The following is a 6,000-nucleotide window of genomic DNA, read 5'->3' as shown; positions in this document are numbered from 1 at the left end:
GGATTTTGCACATTTTCTGTTACAAAAATGTTCACACACACACTTTCCACTGGTCTAAAAGTCATGTGTGAACTTTTACTTCATCTCCTCTCTTGTACTCTTGTACTTGTCACACTGCCTCTTAGACAAGTCTTTCCATTATCTTTACACGCCCCTCCAACTTTTAAATGTGCCTTTTATCAGTCAAACTCCTGAGCGGCTGCCGAAAGGAGCACAAGCTCAGCAATAAAACGGGCGCCAGCTTCCCCACTCTCTTGCTTTATACGGTCGCTATTGTCTAGACCTGTTTTCCCTTGTGAAGCGGCACAACTCGTCGTTTTGATGGGCTTATTGAAGCTACTGCCTCGTTATCCCTTATCTCAACACGCTCACAAAGCACCGCGAGAGAGAATGTGTGACGAAAGAAGACAATTTGTCTTTCGCTCTATGAATGTTTTTCCCTCATCCTCCTCTTGTCCTTCTCTTTCCTGTCCTCTGTTGGTCTTGCTTACAATGAAAATAAAATTAAGAATTGCCATAGGCTTCAACACATACATTTGAATATTAAGATTTGTGCACATACTGAGCTTTATCTGTCAAACTATTTCCTAATGATTTTTTACCAACTTTGAAAAAAATTCCCATAGAGATCTGTGAAAAACACAAAGAAATGCATCTACAACATTTTGTTTAGAAACAGTTTCTAGAAGTTGTTATTAATGGTGTGACGCGCAGGATCGCCGTCACAAAATTGTTCAGCCCAGTGAACTGCTCCCTACTAGAAAAATAAAAGACCAAAACAAACAATGAGGAAGATCCTTGAGGCTTTTAGAAGCACCAGATCATCACAAAGTACACCATATTGTTTTATCTAATATCCAACAAGAAACATCTGTAGATGTGTTTCGACCCATTATTTCCACCTTCTCTGATAATTTACACAACCTGAAATTATCATGAGTGAGGTGGTTAAATTAATGAACAACACAGGAAACAAAACTCTCACAACTGTTGGATATAACAGTTACAGTGGTGACTCAACACAGGAAATTATTTTAGATTCTCGGACACAATTAGGACTACTGCCGAAACGATTAGTTGATCAATTGTCAGAAAGATATTAGGACATTTTCATCCTATTCTCCATTTCTAGCTCATAAATGTGAGACAAGTAAATTGTCTAATTGTCAAATTGTCAAAACAAGCCATTTGAAGATGTCACCTTGGACACTGGACAACTGTAACAGGCACCTTTCACTATTTTCTGATGTTTTACAGACTTTAGTCTATAGAATCAAAAGTATAGTCTATAGATCATCAATAATGAAAATAATAGCCCAAGTTAGGACCAGTTTTGATGGTTTGAAGCAAAAGTTCCGCTGAAATTCACCTCGGCAAATAAACAGCGAGTGGGTTTTTGGAGGAAAGTTCCAGGAAATGCTCCCAGACACACAAATACAATCCAATTACTGGAATGGCCGGCCTACCTTGAACATTGCCAGCCCGGATCTCCTCTCTACTCTTCAGAACTGGCATGATGGAGTGATCTGGGATTCGACTCCTCCTCTCATAGCCTCGGATGAAGGGATGGTAGACAGATGAAGTCACGCACAGAAGACTGAAGTGGGGTCTTGCAGGGCGAGGGCGGAGCAGTCTTGGGTTGGATGAGGGTGGAGGTGGGCGATGCTGGGGCGTTACCAGTGTGGGGGAAGACGACTGTTTTTAAAGTGTAATAATATGTACAAAATTTACAATGACTAGCATGAAATCATTCGTTAAAATACTATTAATGTTAACATGAAGACTGTTATTTTTTAGGAAAAGAGGATTTTACATATAAAGAGGCCAATCTGCAGAGAAGCAGATCTAACCCGGTTGAAATATGCTTTTGACTTAGATCCTAGAGGGATTTAAAAGTTGACCGTCAACTCAAAATGTCAGCGTGCACGTGAACTCAATAAAAGAAACTAAAAGATGATAGATGGTGAGTGATGAAGGGACGTTCTTTCACTCGTCTCTTCCCATCCGATTCTCTTTCCACTTCCTCCAGCGCTGGTGATACAGCTCGCCGAGGTCTCCTCCCAGAAGTCTGCCAGCGTGTGAACACAGTTGCCGTGGAGATGAGGAGATGAGCAGCAGTGTGTGTGCGTGTGTGTGTGTGTGTGTGTTTGTATATGTGTGTTTGTTAGTGTGTACGTACTCCTCCTCCTCCTCCTCCTCTTCTTCTTCTTCTTCCCTCCCTTCCTTCTTTTTTTTGGCTTTCTTTCACCCCTTGCCTGCGCTTGCTTTAGCCAGTCATGATCATCAGTTTGCCGTCCCGCTCTGCGCTCTTCCCTCTCTCAGTCTGAAGGGGAGAAGAGGAGAAAGTCAGACGGCAGAGTACGCCTGTGGATGGATGTGTTGTTGGTGAAGGCTGAATGACACTCTGTACACAAGCCAATTGCCTCTGAGGTCAAGGCTTAATTCAGTCACGCCGTCGTGTCTACATGCCCCCTTTCACTGCAATCTGAATGTGTAGAACGTTGTTGCCTAGTAATATTACTGTGCTATTTCTTTCACAGGAGATGCTCACAGTGCTTTAGTTTTATTCTTGCTTTAACCCAGTGTTGCTTAAACTACGGGTCCTGACTCAGAGTGGGTGGCAGAGGCTTTATGGGCGGGTCCCAACACGCTATCCTGACATGTATATTAGGTTAGTCATTTGCTGTATTGTTTGTATCAAGGTATCCCTTCTTTAAAATCTCTGGTTATATTGGGTCACTTGTTGCTACTCAATGAGAAGAACTGATTTATGGCTTACTGGCTTCTTACATGATCGCCGCATCAATGTGATAAAGTACCTTGATTTGAGTGGAGATTTTATCGTCTACTCCTAATGTTCTGTAATTATTTCAAACTGTGTTTGTTTTCACAGATATGACCCTCCTTTGCACTAATAGCTGCTGATATTGTGTGTTACTGGGACAACTTTCCAAGATTTTTCACTTTAAGTAAATAATCTCATGAGGTTTGACATGTGAGATGTTTAAATCTATTTATTTAGGCAAACATAGATACATATACGATGGTTAATTAGGGTCCATGGGACACAATGAACTTCAATACTGGGTCACAAAACGTTTATGAACCTGTGATTTTATCCAATGTGAAAAAAGGTTCTCCAGGTCCAAAAAGTTAGTAGCATTTGTGATGATTCACTTTCGATTTTATGCTTCTAAAGTATCAATTGATTTTACAATTTAACAGATGTAGGGAGAAGAATTGGGCAACTCTTTATTTGCTATGTTATGAAACATTTCAGGACTTTCTGGAGAAATTGAAAATAACTTTGGCATGGCTGTAATCTCTCTAATGGAGCTGAAACGATTAGTCGATTAACAACCATTTTGGTCATTGATTATTTCAGTAATTTTTTTCAGCAGAAATGTTAAATTATTCCCTGGTTCCATCTTCTCAAAGGTGAATATTTGCTGTTTTCTCAGTCCTCTACAATAGTCAACTGAACTGAACTGTGGGTTTTGGACTGTTGGTTGCACAAAAAAAGACATTTTAAGACGTCAGCTTGAACTCAGCTTGAACTGTGATGGATATTTTTCTCTATTTTCTGATATTTTATAGGCCAATGATTAATTCATTTAAGAAAATAATCAACAGATGAAGTTGAATGGTTAGTTACAGCTACAGTAATGTAAGTTCTGTCTGATGCTTCATCCTTTAAGTCTTTAGCAGATCAAGAGTTGTCATTTTAACATGTATATGCTCGCAGGGAAACGCGTGTGTGTTTATCTGTGTTTTTTGAGGAAGTCGGCTACGTAGGTATACACAATTTAGCCTTAGGAAAATTGTCAGAGGATATCTGCATGTGTAGAATTTTAATCCTGTCTGGCAGTGTAATGAATTATTCATTCAACAAATTTTATTTACTAAAATCCATCTTTCTCTCTCACTCCCTCAAAGTCTAATTATCTCTCGTAGTATTAAAATGACACTGATAGCTTGACTCACGCAGAATAACACAGTATATCCTTAAATAAACCCTCGCATAAGAAAACTGAATAAGGCTTATTTGTTTGTTTAGTACCCTCACTAGGTTATGTATCAACAGCTTTTCAAAATGTTGAATTACGTTATTTGGTGTGAGTTCTTCCAGAAAGCTATTTTTACTCAAACAAAGGTTTTAATGCTCATATGTATGTTATTCAATTTATCAAAAAGCCAAAATGTGGTTCAAAATATATTTTTTTGTCCAAAAATGAAACACCTCTTCCTAGATCCTCCCTCTTCTGGTCAGTACAATGTTTCATTTTTGGCTTTATGGACAGCAGCGTTTAGATGTGAAATCAACTAATTTGATGTGCTCGGCATCTTAAACACAGTCCTAATGACTTCTCTTTTGAACATAAATCCTTCATTAGACCGAAACCCCGAGAGGTGAGCATGCCCTTTTAAGCCTTTATATTTAAACTACTGTGTGCTCACAGCGTGGCAACATCACACCACTCTTTTGAAGGATGTCCTAAATCATTTAGACCGTTCGGGTTAAAAGATGCTCAGTTAAAATCAACTTTGAAACTTTTAGGACAGGGGCTCAGTCTTTCACTCTGTTAATGGAGAATATTTAAGAGGAAGTCGCCACAAGATCCTTGGTATGTTTTAAGTCTGCATATGAGCAATGTCAAGAAATATTTAATTTCTAAATATTAAGTGAACGCAGAACGTCTTAAGACACTTAAGTATTTTGTGTTGTTAAGGTCAGCTCCTGACTGACGGGAATCGCCTTATTTAGAAATACTTTAGCACAGGCAAAACATGCTATACAGACTGGATTCATACTTTGCTTTCTATGTGTAAACAATTGTGAATTCAGTTTGTTCTCGTTTTGTCTAATGGTGCATTTTAATCATCTTTAGGATAACTGTGCCATTGTTAATTAGCTGTTTAGTTGATTAGTTAATAAACTTTTTCAACTGAAAATAAGACGACTGGTGGAAGAAAAGCTACCACAGCACTGGATCACTAAGGCAATACATGATGCACTCTGAGACGCACAGCCGAGGATGTCATATATAGTGTACAGTGTGCTGATTAAGGTCATGCTGAAGAGTCTGATACAGTAAAGCTGGTGTATGAGTCACATTAGATCTGTGATTCATTTTCAGAGATCTGTTGCAGATCCATCGAGCAGAACAAGAAATGTAATGGAGGAGGGAGAAGAGGAGGAGGAGGAGGAGGAGGAGGGCATCAACATAGCTTTGGCTAACAAACCTCAACCAACTAAAAATGCACAATAAGGAGAGGAAGAGGGCTCAAATGAATGCATGTAAACGCATGCACCTGCACACTGCACCGGACTAATTGAGAGAGTCAACTGATGTCAGCTGGTGGAGAGAGATTTAACCAAATTAACTAATTGAGTACGTCGGGCTGCTTTCTGCCAAGAATTACAAATAGCCCTTGAGTTAGAAATCTCTCTTGCACCAAATTGAGAGAAGTGATAGTGCGTGAAATTCTTAGAGATAAAACAGTGAATATATAGAAAATGGATAAAGACCAAACGCATGGCCTGATAAACAGCCAATTAGTCACAGCAGGGTGAAGAAAGGTTTCGCAGTACAAGCAAACGTGGTGGAAAATATAAAAATACCCTTCACAGAGAACCTGCTGATGAAAGTTCATGCAGAATACATTTCTATCAGTGTCATGCAGACAGTCAAATGCACACACACACACACACACACACACACCAACACATGCACACTCTTAATCGATTAGCTATACTCTAGCACGCACACACACACACACACACACACACACACACATTCATTGCACACACCTACTGATCATGCATGTGCATACACTCAGTTGCGAAGAGGAAGTGAGTGCTATATTAATTCACTACTCACCTAATTAACTCTTTTCTGTAACACATAATTTATAGACTGTAGTGGAGATGTTTTACAGAGGAGCAGAGTTGAGACACAAAAGCAAAGACAGAGCAAAACGAGTGGTCCTTCATATTCC

The sequence above is a fragment of the Enoplosus armatus genome, chromosome 2 (assembly GCF_043641665.1).
Source record: "Enoplosus armatus isolate fEnoArm2 chromosome 2, fEnoArm2.hap1, whole genome shotgun sequence".
Lineage (NCBI taxonomy): Eukaryota > Metazoa > Chordata > Actinopteri > Centrarchiformes > Enoplosidae > Enoplosus > Enoplosus armatus.
This window is presented reverse-complemented; position numbering follows the sequence as displayed.